General features: G+C 42.1%; 1 long non-coding RNA gene across 2 annotated transcripts in view; it reads left to right on the top strand.

Moving 5' to 3' along the window:
- Window positions 1-17,040: 17,040 nt before the first annotated feature.
- The window catches only part of LOC130356748 (uncharacterized), a 44,466-nt gene continuing 42,397 nt past the window's right edge, over window positions 17,041-19,109 (top strand). The window contains exon 1 of one of the 2 annotated variants that reach the window (XR_008888979.1): window positions 17,041-17,157. This is a non-coding gene — a long non-coding RNA (uncharacterized LOC130356748). The remainder of the gene's footprint in view (window positions 17,158-19,109) is intronic. The other variant, XR_008888978.1, reaches the window with a different exon arrangement.

Genomic DNA, 19,109 nt, shown 5'->3' with positions numbered 1-19,109 from the left:
CTACATCTCCAGCATCTAACAGTCCTGGCCAGGGGAGGAGACGGAGGGAGGGTAAGAACAGAGAGGTCGGTCCTGCAGGACTAATGTAACAGGGACGGCGTTCCTCCTCTGGAAAAAGCAAAGGAACGCTGTTCCTGTGCGTTCCTGCAGGACTCAAGCCCTGGTAGGCCCCCATACTGCCCCCATATAGAATTAGGTCCCCATGTAGCATTAGGACCCATATAGTATTTGGTCTCCATACTGCCCCCATATAGTATTAGGCCCCTATTCTGCCCCCATATATTAGTATTATGCCCCCATACTGCACCATAAAGTATTAGGCCACAATGTAGTATTGGGACCCATATACTGCCCCTTACCACTTGCTTACCTCTGTAGTTTTCTCCCACAGCTCCTAGATCTCTGCTCCCCATGCTCCTCCTCTTTGAGCTCCTGGTACAGGCTGCAGGAGATGCTACCTACATCAGAAGCTCTCAGCTGAAGTGACATGATGCAGCCGCCTGTTCTGTCCTGTTGGCAGCTAAGCGTACATTCAACTGTGTGTGCATCTTAAAGATAGACACACAGGTGAAAGCAGTGCTTGTCTGGGGATCCAGGACATGTGTCTTGAATCCCCAGATACTTTCTATTTGAGACCTGTTTATGGAGGGTGTCTCAATACTGTATATTCACCAATAGATCACCATCCAGGGGATCCAAAAAATTCCCCTTAATTTCCCATAAACTAAAATTGGCTTGTAACTTTATTTCTACACACAATAGGTTAAAATCTCAGTCTCTCACAATTCCTAATTCATCGCTTTTTGCATGAAGGTTACTCAGATCCTTCTATACATTTCCTGAAGACTCTGTGGCTGCAGACCACAGTGACCAGCCTGGATTGTGTGAGTACTGCTTTAAAAACTTAACACTTTGCCCTCCTCGACATGTTTCACCGCATGCCGCGGCTTTGTCAAGAGATAATAGGCAAGTGAGTTTCAGGACGCAGTGCTGGAGGTTTTATAACCTTCTGTAGTGACGTGGCTTGTTAGGTTCAGAATCTCTGTGAACCAATCATACTGTTTCATTTCTCCACTACCTGTCATCTTCTTACTAGATTGACAGGTATGTCTGCCTATAGATTGCTACTTACCTGCACCAATCACACATTACTAGGACTCAGACTGCCTTTCATTGAGTCCGGGCATCATGACGTTTCTGCGCACCTCCCGATGCACAAACTCTTTGTTTTCTTTTTTCTGTCTGGTCTCTGCGCAGGACCGGACTTGAGGACTTGCGCAGTTAATCCTGCGGGTACATTTTGCTTCTTTAAGCTTCATTGTTTTGCTTCTACTGCTTAGGTCTCAATGCGCCGACTTGTCAACGCGAAATCTTAGTTTCTTGAGCTGCTATGGAATAGTGTGAATTGTATTCGTGCGCAAGGCTTTGCTTTATTCTTTCTTAGTATGATTACGGATGTTGTTATCTTACCTTGATACATTATTGGTTATTCACAGTTGAGGTTCTTACTGATTTGTTTTATTTTAAGCAGACAATAATATTGAGGGACATTTATCAATGTTTGCTTATGTATTCCTTTTTTTAGTAATTTTTTCCTTACTTTTTTTTGCTTATGTGCGACGTATTTATCAACTGGTTTCAGCCTGTTGATAATTTTTTATCTTTGGTAGTAGCTTTTTCTGCTCCATGTTTGAGCTGGAGTAAATTTAGTCAATTTTTAACGCTGTTGTGACTTTTTTTTGCGCAGTTGCGACTGTCGCAGTTAATAAATACCTGACTACCCGTAGTCCATTTTAAAATTATTACTACATAGTAAATTGTAGGAAAACTTGCTTTTCTCGCTTTCCAGTCAAAATGTCACACGAAAAATCGTGTAGTCGCAGTTGCGACAATTTTGCGACAATTTTAGTAAAGAAAAACCTGACTAAACCCGTTGATAAATGTCCATAATTGCGTCTATTTTAGTTATGAGGATTTTATTTTCTTCTATGGATTCGTTATTGCCCCTCTTTCCAGCAGGGGTATCTATACTCTATTTCTCTTTTGTCATTAATTATTACCTTAGTTCTTTGGTTATGTTAAGATGTAATTTTTGTATGTAATTTGTAAGGAACCGAAGGGTTAACTTGCACTGAGAGCTTTTGTTTGGTCTTGTTGTGTTGGTTACGCCTGTCTGCTGAGACTGGTCAGCTGACCTTGATTGAACACCTGGTCTGGACCTATTTAACCTGGCAGTCTACTCCCAGTCTTTGCTTGCTAAAGAGTTCTGTTTGTCTCCTAGCTAGCTTTATACTGTATCTGTGATATCTGGCATTTTGACTCTTTGGCTCTGCTCTCTGACTCTTCTCTCTGGTATTATCATTTTTGTACTTCATGCTCTCCTGGTTTAGACTCGACTCTCTGACTACGTATTTTTGTGTGTGCGTGTTTAGGTTTGTGTTCTGTTAGTTGTGTTCCTCCAGCCTTTCACAAGCTTTTGTCAGTTTTGTAGTTTATTGTTTTGCCTTTTCACTGTCCCTCACTTATTTAGGTAGAGACCGTCACTGTGGTTACGGACCTGTCGTCTAGGGCAGGTACATAAGTAGGCAGGGACAGGGGAGTGGGGGAGAATAGGGTGCATTCCTTCCCTGCCCAGATGTGACATAATTTATATATTAAATCACAGAACCAACTTGACACACAAAGAAACCAAAGCACTTGAGGACCTACAGTCAAATTCCAAAATCACAATAAAGCCCTCTGATAAAGGGGGCAATGTTGTGATAATGGTAGATTATAGAAAGATGGTGATGAAGTTACTAGAGGATAAACAAGCACACCAGAAAATGGACAAAAATCCCACCACATCTTTTGTTGCTGAACTGAAAATACTACTAGATGAGGCTAAAAGTGATAATTTGATCACAGATGATGAATACAAATATCTTTATAACTCAAAACCTACAATAGCCACATTTTATGCGATCCCTAAAATGCATAAAAAATGTCATCCAATTCCAGGCCGTCCAATGGTATAGGGGAATGATAATCTGACCCAGGGAACAAGCCAGTACATATACCAGATCATAGCCCCTTTCGTACCTACCCTGCCATCGTATCTAAAAGATACAAAAGATGCCCTTAGCAGACTCCAGGAGATTCACTTTTCACCTCACACCTTAATTGCAAGCCTCGATGTAGTGGCACTTTATACTAATATAGAGCACGAGCTGGTTGTGGAAGCGGTAAAACATTTTCTATACACTAAGGGGACACAGTTTAAGAGACACAGTGACTTCAGTAATTTCACTTCTCAGATTCCTTTTGACACACAAGTATTTTATTTTCGCTGAGCACTTTTATTTTAAAAAAAGAGGCATCGCTATGGGAACAGTTTGCGCACCAAATTTTGCTAATTTATTTCTCGGGTGGTGGGAAGACACTTTTGTTTTTGTTGACACTATGGTGCACTATACGCAACACATTCTTTTTTTGGGGTTGTTTTATTGACAACATTTTACTTTTCTGGAATGACACTGAAGAACTATTTAAATATTTTGTTAAAACACCTAACACTAATCAGATTTCCATGTTTTTCACCTTGAAAATTTACTCACAAAATACTACATTTCTTTGATTTCAAAATCTCCCTGGAGCCTGGTGAAAACATACTAACAAAAATACACAGAAAGGAAACATCCACACATTTTTACAGTGGCAAAGCATTCATCCTGCCCCCCTTAAAAGGGAATACATATAAGACAGTATTTAAGGACAAGGCGAAATTTTTCCAATGAGGCTATGTTCTTGGAAGAATGTAAAGAGTTATACAAAAGATTCATTATAAGAGGGTATCCCAAGAAGGTCCTTCATAGAGCTTTTGTGAGAGCAAGGGCTTTACCCAGACATGAACTACTGAAAGAAAAACCATCAAATACTCTACAGAAGAAAACAGTCAGGTGTATTGGAACATATGACCAGAATAACAAGGAGGTAATGAGCATACTAGAAAAGTACTGGCCAATTCTATTGGCAGATCCTGACATAAAGGAAGTCATCACAGAAAGGCCCTCCATCACTTATAGGAGAGGTAAGAACCTAAATGAGATGTTAGTAAGAAGTCATTACCTTGGAGAACAGAAGGAAATGTGGCTAAAGTTGTCCTTAATGGGGTCATACCCCTGTGGAAAGTGTTCTTTTTGCACTTATATGCCTAAGAAAAAGGAATTTATAAATCCCATAGATGGTCGAAAATACACCATAAGGGAGTTCATAAACTGTCAAACAACGTCCGTGAGCGCAGCGTCCCCATGTTCCCGACCGCCGGCGGGACCGGGATTCGCATCGCGGGACGTGCCCGCATGCGAATCCCGACCCATCTCTTACCTCACTCCACTCCTGCAGCTGCTTCCTCTCAGCCCCGGCGCGTGCATTCCCGTCCCTTAGTGCGCACGCGAGCCGGAGCTTTGAAATTTAAAGGCCCAGTGTGCCCATAATGTGTGAATTCACCTGTCACCATGTTATAAGTTATTTGCATCTCTCACACCCCTCTACCGCATCTTCAGTGCTTATTGCCTAAGAGAAAGCGTTCCCGTTGCCTGTTTTTCTTACCCGTGTTTCCTGACCTTCCTGCTACGTTTTTTTGACTCCGAACCTTTGCCGCCTGTCTAGACCTTCTGCTATGCTGACTACACCTCTGCCTCATCCTCCGGTACCAGTTACCTGTGTGGTCGAGACGTGTCGGGGGTAGCGACCTGGGTGTCACCTGCCGCAGCAAATCCATCCTGCTTTGCGGCGGGCTTTGGTGAAGACCAGCGGCACCTTAGACTCAGCTCCCCGATAGAGTCTGAGTCATCAGCCACACAGGTAGAGGATCCACATCCAGTTTCGTGACAGCCCGCATTCAGGTGTGTGACATAAATGTGGCCCAATGTGTCCCAGGGTTTATGTTGGCAAGACAGTTCAACAATTACGCCGAAGGATATCTAAACATTTATGTGTAATTAACATATAGCAGAAAAACATAGAGAAGAGGTATCCAATCTCAAATTTTGGGGAATAATGAAAGTCAGCTTGGCTCCAAGAGGAGGCCATTTAGATGCAAAATGACTACGCGAGGAAGCAAAATGGATAAATAGGCTAAAAAGCCTAAGCCCGCACATGTTGAATGAAGGCTTTACCTTCTCGGCTTTCCTGTAATGTAATAATAAATAACATTGCTATATATGAAAATACCTAAAGGATAAACAAATTTATTTATCTATAGTGTCATGTTGAAACTGAATATTATTTAATGGTATCAAATAGCTAATAACAAAGATGTACATAAATAATATTCAAGACAGACAATTAAATAAGACCCAAAAAATTATATTAAAAATAACACCTAAAGCAGAAGTAATGAGGTTAAAGACAACTAATACTGTATAAATTGCATACAAAAATGACATCTTAAGATAACCAAAGAACTAAGGTAATAATTGATGACAAAAGAGAAATAGAGCAATAAGGGGGCAATAAAGAATCCATATAAGAAAATAAAATCCTCATAACTAAAATGGACACAACATTATTGTCTGCTTAAAATAAAACAAATCAGTAAGAACCTCAACTGTGAATAACCAATAATGTATCAAGGTAAGATAACAACATCCGTAATTATACTAAGGAAGAATAAAGCAAAAATGAATACAATGAATACAATTCACACTATTCCACTGCAGCTTAAGAAACTAAGATTTTGCGCAGACAAGTCGGCGCATTGGGACCTGCACAGTAGAAGCAAAACAAAGAAGCTAAAAGAAGCAAAGTGTAGGCGCAGGATTAACTGTGCACAAGTCCGGTCCTGCGCAGAGACCCGACAGTAAAAAAAAAAGACAAAGAGTGTGCGCATCAGGAGGTGCGCAGAAATGTCACGATGACCAGTCAATCTACAAAAGTAAGAAGATGACAGGTAGTGGAGAAATGAAACAGTATGATTGGTTTACAGAGATTCTGAACCTAACAAGCCACGTCACTACAGAAGGTTATAAAACCTCCAGCACTGCGTCCTGAAACTCACTTTCCTACTATCTATTGACAAAGCCACAGCATGCGGTGAAACATGTCGAGGAGGGCAGAGTGTTAAGTTTTAAAAGCAGTACTCACTGCAGCCACAGTCTTCAGGAAAAATATAGAAGAATCTGAGTAACCTTCATTCAAAAAGCGATGAATTAGGAATTGTGAGAGACTGAGATTTGAACCCATGGTTTGTAGAAATAAAGTTACAAACCAATTTTAATTTATGGGAAATAAAGGGGAATTTTTTGGATCACCTGGATGATGATCTATTGGTGAATACCGTATATTGAATCCATAGATGGCCCCACCTTCCTGCTGAGCTCCATAGCAGTGTATCCTGTCTCTATGTTATTTACAGTATACTATCCTATAAAATCAGTTATAACCATCATTCAAAATCAACAAAAACAAGATTATAATTGTAAATGTAACAATCTGTTTTAACAACATGTAGAAGTGTACAGTGACCTTGCGCAGGTGTTAGAAGACCACACAGCATCACTCATAGGGTACATCAGTATGCGATTGCTAAGCACTGGAGTGTACTTGAGTTTGTCATTCTTGTTACTGAAGCACCACTTATGTGTTTCTGATGTATTTGGATTATTTACCGGGTTCAGAGAAGTGCTCTTGTAGTTGCTTTTGTACTCATTTGTCACACTGTCCCATGTGAAAAGCATTTACGTACATGTATCATTCTGCTATTGTTAACTAAAGGGCAGAAGCCTTTATTGTAATATTTGATTTACTTACAGTATTTACGTTATTTAAAAAAGCATTTTACAGTTTGATGATTTATCTAAAACATGTGAGAACATAACACTCAACGATATTTTTTAAAGTGTTGCACAAGATACAAACCATAAGTGTACAGTAAATATGTCACTTGTAAAGAAAATTTTTGAAGAGCAATTCTACTTGGAATTTGAATTTTATGCCATACAAGTTACAGCAGATTGTATCTTGTTATTTGTCTATAGTGCCTCAAATGTTTACCTGGTAGGGATATTCACATGGAGAAAATTTGTTGTTGAGACTAAAGATCAGTTCTTTTCATCTCTATGAGTTAGGCAGCAAGCAGATAATTTCCAGCAAGCCTTCAAGAAAAAGCATGGTCGCAAATCTTGATCTTGCACAAAGACCCTGTGCATCTCAGTGTATATATATATATATATATATATATATATATATATATATACCGTATTTATCGGGGTATACCACGCACCGGCCTATAACACGCACCCTCATTTTACCAAGGATATTTGGGTAAAAAATTTTTTTTACCCAAATATCCATGATAAAATGAGGGTGCGTGTGTGCGCGTGTATACCCCGATATACCCCCAGGAAAGGCAGGGGGAGAGAGGCCGTCGCTGCCCGCTTCTCTCCCCCTGCCTTTCCTGGGGTCTAGAGCGCTGCTGTCGGCCCTTTTCACCCCCTGGTTATCGGCGCCGCTGCCCGTTCTGTCCCCCTGACTATCGGTGCCGGCGCCGATAGCCAGGGGGAGAGAAGCGGCGCCGACAGCCAGGAGGAGAGAAGGGGCAGCGGCACCCATTGCCGGCGCCGCTGCCCCGTTGCCTCCCCCCATCCCCGGTGGCATAATTACCTGAGTCGGGTCCGCGCTGCTCGGGTCCGCGCTGCTCTGCTGCTCCAGGCCTCCGTCGTTGCCATGCGCTGAACGGCGCGGCGCATGACGTCAGAGCGCCGCGCCGTGCATAGCAACGACGCTGGGGACCAGCGTCGTTGCTATGCACGGCACGGCGCTCTGACGTCATGCGCCGCGCCGTTCAGCGCATAGCAACGACGGAGGCCTGGAGCAGCGGAGCAGCGCGGACCCGACTCAGGTAATTATGCCACCGGGGATGGGGGGAGGCAACGGGGCAGCGGCGCCGGCAATGGGTGCCGCTGCCCCTTCTCTCCTCCTGGCTGTCGGCGCCGCTTCTCTCCCCCTGGCTATCGGCGCCGGCACCGATAGTCAGGGGGACAGAACGGGCAGCGGCGCCGATAACCAGGGGGTGAAAAGGGCCGACAGCAGCGCTCTAGACCCCAGGAAAGGCAGGGGGAGAGAAGCGGGCAGCGACGGCCTCTCTCCCCCTGCCTTTCCTGGGGGGGGTATCGGCGTATAACACGCACACAGACTTTAGGCTAAAAATTTTAGCCTAAAAAGTGCGTGTTATACGCCGATAAATACGGTATATAGGGGAATATGCAAAGCAGCTCATTACACAACCTTTTCAGGTAGTCCAAATAATCAAGAAGAAAGTACAGGCAACTCACCACGTTGTAGTAACTTCGTGTTTATTACTGGGACATGCAGGTAAAGCGGCTCCACGCCACACCGGGATGCCGAACACTAGTGCGTTAACCGATGACAGCTGTTTCGGTTAACGCACTAGTGTTCGGCATCCCGGTGTGGCGTGGAGCCGCTTTACCTGCATGTCCCAGTAATAAACACGAAGTTACTACAACGTGGTGAGTTGCCTGTACTTTCTTCTTGATTATTTGGATTTGCATTCATCCTATCACTATCGCAGTACATGAGCACCACCACATGAAGATACGCTGCTAGAGTACGCACACAGACTGTTTAAGGGAGAATATATAGAGGGAGAGCTGTGCCAGCACTTCAATTTCTGTTGTGAAGCCTTTTCAGGTAGTGTTCCCTGGTATCAGCTTAGCTCCTGTTAAGGTATATAAAAAGCTGAACGGGATATATGCCAAGCCAGACTACTCCCCAAAAGGGAAGTTTCAACCCATCTGCAGACAGCTGTTTCGGGGTTTTTGCCCCTCGTCAGTACAGAGCAGGGTGATCTGGCTTTACATATATATATATATATATATATATATATATATATATACATATATATATTAGATTAGTACTCGATGTTGCCTGTTTTTTAACCCCTTAAGGACCGGGGACTCTTTCAATTTTGCACCTAAAAATCCACATGATGGCTTATTTTTTGCGCCACCAATTCTACTTTGTAATGACGTCAGTCATTTTGCCCAAAAATCTACGGTGAAACGGAAAAAAAAATCATTGTGCGACAAAATTGAAAAAAAAAACGCTGTTTTGTAACTTTTGGGGGCTACCGTTTCTACGTAGTACATTTTTCGGTAAAAATGACAACTTATCTTTATTCTGTAGGTCCATACGATTAAAATGATAGGTTTGATTTTGTCGGACTTCTGGAAAAAATCATAACTACATGCAGGAAAATTAATACGTTTAAAATTGTCATCTTCTGACCCCTATAACTTTTTTATTTTTCTGTGTATGTGGCGGTATGAGGGCTCATTTTTTGCGCCGTGATCTGAAGTTTTTAACGGTATCATTTTTGCATTGATAGGACTTATTGATCGCTTTTTATTCATTTTTAAATGATATAAAAAGTGACCAAAAATGCACTATTTTGGACTTTGGAATTTTTTTGCGCGCACGCCATTGACCGAGCGGTTTAATTAATGATATATTTTTATAATTCGGACATTTCCGCACGCGGTGATACCATATATGTTTATTTTTATTTTTATTTTTATTTACACTGTGTTTTTTTTTATTGGAAAAGGGGGGTGATTCAAACTTTTAATAGGGGAGGAGTTAAATGATCTTTATTCACTTTTTTTTTTCAGTTTTTTTTTGCAGTGTTATAGGTCCCATAGGGACCTATAACACTGTTTGATTGAAGTGGAAACGTGTCCTGTGGCGGTGTCAAGGACAATCCCAGAGCTATCCCCAGGGTGAAATCCTTACAATATATATATATATATATATATATATATATATATATATATACACTACTCAAAAAAAAAAAGGGAACACTAAGATAACACATCCTAGAGCTGAATGAATGAACTAATCGTATGAAATACTTTCGTCTTTACATAGTTGAATGTGCTGACAACAAAATGACACAAAAATTATCAATGAAAATCAAATTTATCAACCCATGGAGGTCTGGAAATTGAGTCACACCCAAAATCAAAGTGGAAAACCACACTCTAGACATCTTTGATGTAATGTCCTTAAAACAAGTCAAAATGAGGGTCATTAGTGTGTGTGGCCTCCACGTGCCCATATGACTTCCGTACAATGACTAGGCAGGCTCCTGATGAGGTGGCGGATGGTCTCCAGAGGGATGTCCTCCCAGACCTGGACTAAAGCATCCACCAACTCCTGGACAGTCCGTTGGTGGATGGAGCGAGACATGATGTCCTAGATGTGCTCAATTGGATTCAGGTCTGGGGAACGGGCGGGCCAGTCCATAGCATCAATGCCTTCCTCCTGCAGGAACTGCTGACACACTCCAGCCACATGAGGTCTAGCATTGTCTTGCATTAGGAGGAACCCAGGGCCAACCGCACCAGCATATGGTCTCACAAGGGTTCTGAGGATCTCATCTCGGTACCTAATGGCAGTCAGGCTATCACTGGCAAGCACATGGAGAGCTGTGCGGCCCCCCCAAAGAAATCCCACCCAACACCATTACTGACCCAGCGCCAAACCGGTCATGCTTGAGGCAGCAGAACGTTGCAGGAATCAGAACGTGTTGCAGGCAGCAGAACGTTCTCCACGGCGTTGGACGTTGGGCCCTCATACCACCCACATGGAGTCGTTTCTGACCGTTTGAGTGGACACATAAACATTTGTGGCCTGCTGGAAGTCATTTTGCAGGGCTCTGGCAGTGCTCCTCCTAGCACAAAGGCAGAGGTAGCTGTCTTGCTGCTTGGTTGTTGCCCTCCTACGGCCTCCTCCACGTCTCCTAATGTACTGGCCTGTCTCCTGGTAGCACCTCTATGCTCTGGACACAACGCTGACAGACACAGCAAACCTTCTTGCCACAGCTTGAATTGATGCGCCATCCTGGATGAGCTGCACTACCTTAGCCACTTGTGTGGGTTGTAGACTCTGTCTCATGCTACCATTAGAGTGAAAGCACCGCCAGCATTCAAAAGTGACCAAAACATCAGCCAGAAAGCATAAGAACTGAGAAGTGGTCTGTGGTCACCACTGGCAGAACCACTCCTTTGCCCATCATTTCCACCTGTTGTCTGTTCCATTTGCAAAACAGCATGTGAAATTGATTGTCAATCAGTGTTGCTTCCTGAGTGGACAGTGTGATTTCACAGAAGTGTGATTGACTTGGAGTTACATTTTGTTGTTTTTTTTTTAAAATCAGATAATTTTTATTAAAGTTTCAAACATTTTTTAAAAGAAACAGTGAACATACAATAAACCCCCCTCCAACCACCCCACCCACCTTACAAACAAACAGTCCGTCTCTCCCCTGTGCAACAACAAAATTACACACTCATAGGCATCCAAAGGTTCAATTAAACTGTTACCCCATTGGGAAAACTCCCTCACACCTCGTCCTCATTACCACAGAAATCAGTACCCACAGGCACTCCAACACAGCCACCAGAGAAGGATAGAGATAAAAGGGCAGGCAAAGAAAAGAGCAAAGCCACTTTCACGGATCCCTAATATTCAAACCAAACACACCACATGAAGTACAGACTGAGGGAAGACAAGCAATTTAAGAATCAGTCATCGGGGGGGTCAAAATGATGTACCCAGGGTCCCCAAATACCATCAAATTTCCTTTCAACATTACGTTTAATATATATCCCCTTTTCCAAGCGCACATCAGTTTAATTCTGTTAATAAGATCAGCCACTCCCGGAGGAGACGGTCTGGTTCAGAACTGCACGATCAGTTTCCTGGTTTGATACAACACACGTAATATCCCTACTTCTCTCATGGTTCCTGAGCACGTAAGACCAAGTAAGCAGACCTTGGGCTCCCTATTCAGTGTAACCCCATAGACAGTCTCATAAAGGCGTAACACCTCAGTCCAATAGGCAGTTAAGACAGGGCATGCCCACATCATATGCACCAAGTGAGCCTCCAATGCACCACATCTAGGGCAGGCAGAGTCAGACCGAACACCAATGTTATGTAAGAACAAAGGGGTCTTATTCACCCTGTGCAAAAAGAACAATTGTGATAGCCTGTTAGACTCAGACAAGGACAGGGATGGGGTAAGCGACAAGACTATAGCCCATTCCTCGTCACTCAACCCACCAAGGTCTCTCTCCCACTTAGTTCGGACTGTTAAGGGGAAGCGTTCATGGTAAGAACCTAATAACTCACCATAGAGCCAAGAAATAACTCCCGCAGACTCCCTTTTCGTAAATACAGATTCTAGGACCCTGTTAGATTGTACCTCCAGCATCCGCAACCGATTCTGGGTTTCATACACATGACGGAGCTGCAGGTAACGATAAAATGACGAGCGTGGTAAAGCAAACTCTTCCTGCAAGTCCACAAAAGATATAACTACCCCCTGTACAGCTAACTGCCCCACTTGACACAGTCCCTTCCTCTCCCAATAACCAGCATCCGCAAAAGAAGAGAAAACCAGCAAGCCCGGGTTACGCCACAGCGGTGTACTGGATATGAAACTCGTAAGACCCAGTAACTTACGCGTATGACCCCAGAGCTTGCAGAGGAGTTGGGTAGTGGGAGAAGAATCCGGAAGTCTGGTCAGGGCTCCAATTTCCAGAATATACGACCCGTAGGGCCCAACAGAGACGTCTTCGCCCACCCTCTAACCTGATGCAATTGCGAGGCGAGGTAGTACAACCAGGGATTAGGTAATGCCAGCCTGCCCAAAGACTTACCCCTTTGTAAAGTCTCTAGTTTAATCCTAGCAGTAGCCCCCCACCCCCCCCCCCCCACACCAACTGTCTGAATAGCCGTTGTATTCTATGAAAGTAAGTCATTGCTATCCACACTGGTGAGTTCTGCAACACATATAATAACTGCGGCATGAGCACCATTTTTGTTAGATTAGTCCGGCCAACCACTGAGATCGGCCATTTACACCAGACAGTCACCTTCTGAGAGCTCCTATCCAGCAGGGGTGTCAGATTCCGGGGTATAAAATCATACACAAATGGCGTTATGTTAATACCTAAGTATTTAAATTCCCTTACCACCTGAATATTAGAAAGGGCTATCTGAGGAATACTAGGCAAAGGATCTAAGGGCAACAGAACCGATTTGTCCCAATTAATGAGTAGGCCAGAGTATGTGCCAAACTCAGTAATAATAGACATAACAGGATTCAGAGATCGAGCGGTATCACCTAAGAATAGTAACATGTCATCTGCGTATAGCGCCACTCTCTCATCAATGGAACCATAACGGAATCCAATTATATCAGGCGAGGATCGCAGAAGACAAGCCAGTGGCTCTATAGCCAGTGCAAAGAGTAAAGGCGACAGGAGACATCCCTGCCGCGTGCCTCTCCGCAACTCAAATGGTGGGGACAGCCGTCCATTAACCTGAAGACGGGCAGTCAGGCACCGATAAAAGGGTTTAACATAACAAAGAAACCTGGGTCCGAACCCCATAGCCCCCAGCACTGTCCACAGATAGTTCCATTCAATGCTTTCAAATGCCTTGGCAGTGTCCAACATTGTGTTGTTTAAGTGTTCCCTTAATTTTTTTGAGCAAAGTATATATAAAATAGAAAAGAACAGCACATCCAAACATAAGAACCAGTCAGTAGGTGCTCGCCATCATCTGAACCCAGGTTAGGAGTCCAAAACTTCAATATTATCAGAAAGGATTGCAGCACACATCGGTAAAGGCAAATTCACGTGAAGTTTATTCCATCCTCAGCACACAATACAAGGTGCAATATTACAACAATCTCACATAGTCATTCTCAAGCATAGTCACAGTGAATTAGGAAGACTCTTAAATAGCCCATACAAACAGTGTATAATTAATTAAAATTATAACAATCAAGTATTATAAGTATAAACACAGTGCTCAATCATATATACAATAGTTCCAACATGTATCCCTATAACAAAGTGCATAGTATTTCATATATACCATAATTGATAATTACATCATGTAATTTACAGTAAATTGTAAAACAAACATTCACCCATGACAGTAGCAGTAATAGACAACATGTGTTGCGTGTGTAAAAAACAAGTGCGCAAGCGCAGGCATAAAGCCCGGATCACGTCAGGAGGGAGCCGGAACAAATGTCTGGCTACATCATAGATAATAGCGGGACTGCATTCTGGATGTCATAGAAACAGAGGTAACGTGAGATTGCACAGGAGCGGTAGTAGTTCTCAGCATACAGAACGCCATATTTGAACTGGGAGTTGCACAATTGGTGGCTGACTAAATACTTTTTTGCCCCACTGTATAAGTTCTCCCACTAAAAGTGAGAGAGGCCTGTAATTTTGATCATAGGTATACCTCAACTATGAGAGACAATGAGAAAAAAAAATCCATAAAATCACATTGTTGATTTTTAAAGAATTTATTTGCAAATTATGGTGGAAAATATGTATTTGGTCACCTACAAACAAGCAAGATTTCTGGCTCACAGACCTGTAACTTCTTCTTTAAGAGTCCTCCCCTCGTTACCTGTATTAATGGCAGCTGTTTGAACTTGTTATCAGTATAAAAAACACCTGTCCACAACCTCCAAACTCTACTATGGCCAAGACCAAAGAGCTGTTGAAGGACACCAGAAACAAGATTGTAGACTTGCACCAGGCTGAGAAGACTGAATCTGCAATTGGCAAGCAGCTTGGTGTGATAAAATCAACTGTGGGAGCAATTATTAGAAAATGGAAGACATACAAGACCAGTGATAATCACCCCCACAAGATCTTACCCCGTGGTGTCAAAATGAACACAAGAACGGTGAGCAAAAATCAGGGGACCACACGGGGGGGCCTAGTGAATGACCTGCAGAGAGCTGTGACCAAAGTAACAAAGGCTACCATCAGTCACACACTATGCCGTTAGGGACTCAAATCATGCAGTGCCAGATGTGTCCCCCTGCTTTAGCCACTACATGTCCGGGCCCATCTGAAGTTTGCTAGATAGCATTTGGATGATCCAGAAGAGTACTGGGAGAATGTCATATGGTCAGATGAAACCAAGTAGAATTTTTTGTTAAAAACTCAACTTGTCATGTTTGGAGGAGAAAGAATGCTGGGTTGCATCTAAAGAACACCATACCTACTGTGAAGCATGGGGGTGGAAACATCATGCTTTGGGGCTGTTTTTCTGCTAAGGGACCAGGACGACTGATCCGTGTAAAGGAAAGAATGAATGGGGCCATTTATTGTGAGATTTTGAGTGAAAACCTACTTCCATCAGTAAGGGCATTGAAGATGAAACGTGGCTGGGTCTTTCAGCATGACAATTATCTCAAATACACCGCCCGGGCAAAGAAGGAGTGGCTTTGTAAGAAGCATTTTAAAGTCCTGGAGTGGCCTAGCCAGTCTCCAGACCTCAACCCCATAGAAAACCTTTGGGGGGAGTTGAAAGTCTGTGTTGCCCAGCGACAGCCCCAAAACATCACTGCTCTAGAGGAGATCTGCATGGAAGAATGGGCCAAAATACCAGCAAAAGTTTGTGAAAACCTTGTGAAGACTTATAGAAAATGTTTGACCTCTGTCAGTGCCAACAAAGGGTATATAAAAAAGTATTGAGATGAACTTTTGTTATTGACCAAATACTCATTTTCCACCATAATTTGCAAATACATTCTTTAAAAATCAGACATGTGATTTTATGGATTTTTTTTTCTCATGATGTCTCCTATAGTTGAGGTATACCTATCATGAAAATTACAGGCCTCTCATCTTTTTAAGTGGGAGAACTTGCACGATTGGTGGCTGAGCAAATACTTTTTTACCCCACTGTAAGTAAATAGATAGTACATCGCCCATCACATAGATCATCGGGCAGAGAATATCACGAGTGTATCACAGGCATATCCTTGTACACATACAGACAGATTCGGGCTCCTCCAAACGTCACACAGAGGTGTTGTGCTAATCCACAGACCCAGTACAACGTACAACCTGATTTGAAATACTATGCACTTTGGAATAGGGATATATGTGGAACTATTGTATTTATGTTTATTCTTCACGAATGTTCCCTCAGCTTTTATTAACACTGTATATACACACATATGTTTGAGCACTGTTTTTATACCTATGATACTTCATTGTTATAATTTTTAATTAATTATACACTGTTTGTATGGGTTATTTAAGAGTCCTCTTAATTCCCTGTGACTATGCTTGAGAATGACGATGTGAGATCGTTGAAATGTTGCACCTTGTATTTTGTGCTGAGGATGGAATAAACTTCAACTGAATTTGCAGTTTTTATTATATTTGGATGTGCTGTTCTTTTCTATTTTGTATCAAGTGATTGGAAAGCAAGCACCCATATTGAACTGTTTTATCATGAATTCTGCATCTGCTATTACTACAAGCACTTTATCTTCTGTGAGCACAATTTTTTCTTATCCTGACGTCGAGGCGTCCAGATTTATTGAAAATGTTGAAGGGGACCCTTTGTTTTTATATATACCATCTAATGTTGATTTGCAATGAAATTATGAAAGTAAAACTAAGAAATTGGTGATTATACAACTACATATTGTGACCAAGGGCGAGTACTACAAATCTAACGTCTTCATATGCAACCTAGGGACAATGCCTATATGGGAGATATGGAGTACAGAACCAAATTTGAACAAATATCTAATATATCCTCTTTAGAGTTAATCCTTTTACAATTTGAGTTTTTACAACGGGATGCTGATATTTGCAAAGGCAAAATTGAACAATTGGAGGCTTCCATAAAGAGTTCAATGTCATCTGAGGAGTCAGAACAATTATTTGCCAGACAGACTGAATTTTTGTGTAAATTCCATAAAGAACAAGAAGAGGGCAAAATGCATAAATGGTTCCGAGATGCACAAGATTATGCATCTGAAAAAGTGTAAAATTGGGCTAATGTTTTTTCTAATTTCAGTTAGAATGTGTTTAAGAAATCTAAAGACTCTCAGTCATCTAACACTGTGTCACCTAAGAACGATAATGCTTCTTCTAATGATCTTTTTTTAGGCGCTGCAAGCCACCCCCCCCCCCACCCCCACAAAGCATCCCAGAAGGGGAGGTCGTAAACATCGTAGGGGCAGTAAAAAAACAGACACAAGATGACATCGAACAAAGCATCCAAGAGGGAGAATTGAACCAAAGAAATGTGGTAAATATTTATTTTGGCTCTCTTGCATGTGACCAAGAAAAATTGCTATCAAAAGGACTAAATTATTGTCCTAGTGTACAAACAGATTGGTTTCAGCTGGAATTAGATTTCCAACAATTTATTTGTAGACTTAAAGGAAAACTGTCAGATATTTTTTCCTGCACTATCCACACTACTGGTGGATAGTGCGGGATACGCTGATTAAAACGAGCCCTACCTTACCCGGATCCGCCCAGCCGTTCGCCCGCAATTGTAGTTTTAATCTATGTGTATATCTTGCTGTAACTGGCACGGGCAGGGCTTCTGCAGGTTAACTGGCACTGATGTCAGTGCCACTTATGAATATTCATCCCCCCTCCCTCCAGTTAGGAGCGGCGAAGAGAGGGAGAGCTGGAGGGAGGGGGGATGAATAGCTGACAGTTTTCCTTTAAACTTAAAGGGGTACTCCCCTGGAAAACATTTTTTTTAATCACCTTGTTACCAGAAAGTTAAGCAGATTTGTAAATTAGTTCTATTTAAAAATCTTAATCCTTCCAGTACTTATCAGCTGCTGCATGCTCCACAGGAAGTCCTTTTCTTTTTGAATTTCCACAGTGCTCTCTTCTGACACCTCTGTCCATTTTAGGAACTGTTTGGAGCAGGATAGGTTTGCATTGGGGATATGCTCCTACTATGGACAGTTCCTAAAATGGACAGAGGTGTCAGCAGAGAGCACTGTGGTCAAACAGAAAGGAAATTCGAAAAGAAAAGAACTTCCTCTGGAACATACAGCAGCTGATAAGTACTGGAAGCGTTAAGATTTTTAAATAGAAGTAATTTACAAATCTGTTTAACTTTCTGGCACCAATTGATAAAAAAAAAAAAAAAAAGTTACCCCTTTGAGGTTGTTAAAACTGTTGGGGATGAATCATGTTTAAAATTATTTGAATTAGGACTGAGGAACTTTAGTGAATTTCAGCCTAAAGTAGATTTGCATGTAATACAGACCTTCTCCGACTGTGTGAAAAGAGATTTTGATAAATTAAGGGAGAAGAGAACTACTCTGATACATCCAAATCTCACTAGAGCTGAAGTTGAAGTCCTACAGGAGCTTGTCCATGACCCGTTGTGGTCATGAACAGACTCAAATACATGAATGAGGCTGTAAGACAGCTCAATGACCTCATGGTATAATGCTGTTTGCCCAAAGATCCCAAATCGGAGATAGAAAAAAAAAAGATCAATGGTATTGTGGAAAAGGCAAACAATGAGGAGTTGATAGATGAAGAGGTAAAAAAATGTTTGATTGTTGAAAACCCAGCGACAACCATGCTTTACTTGTTGCCTAAAATTCTTAAAGACTTAAACAATCCCCCCAGAAGACCAATAGTCTTCAAATATTTCCATTTTTCTGGATGATCGTTTGTTGAGACCCTTTGCAACAGGAGCAAAATCATATGTGAGGGACACCTAAATTGATTTAGTGATTTCCCTGTTACAGTTTATCTTGGAAAATAACTATTTTGTGTTCAATGAACAGTTTTTTCTACAATGTAGGGGTGTGGCCATGGGGACCAATGTGGCCCCACTTATGCAAATGTTTTTATGGCCCACCTGGATGTGGCCCACCACTTCAGGCATGTCCTGGAGTGGTGGAGATACATAGACGCCATCTTCTTCATTTGGACAGGGAGTGAGCAAGAGTCATTGAGTTTTCACCAATTCTTGAATACTGTAGATTCAGTATACTTTGGTACATTCTCAGGATACTATACAATTCTTGGATGTGTCTGTGTCTGTCAATGGGAACAGATTATCAACAGATTGATTTAAAAAGGCAACGGATTGTAATAATCTGTTGTGATTTGAAAGCTGCCACCTACGTGCTATTTATCGTTTAGCCAAATGCTGCAAACTAAGCGTATCACTTACACAGATGAGAAGTTAGATTAAGCATTGAATAAAATGACAAA

This window comes from Hyla sarda, chromosome 2 (assembly GCF_029499605.1).
Source record: "Hyla sarda isolate aHylSar1 chromosome 2, aHylSar1.hap1, whole genome shotgun sequence".
In the NCBI taxonomy this organism is placed as follows: Eukaryota; Metazoa; Chordata; class Amphibia; order Anura; family Hylidae; genus Hyla; species Hyla sarda.
The sequence above is the reverse complement of the archived record's forward strand: the minus strand, read 5'-3'. Positions and strand labels throughout refer to the sequence as shown.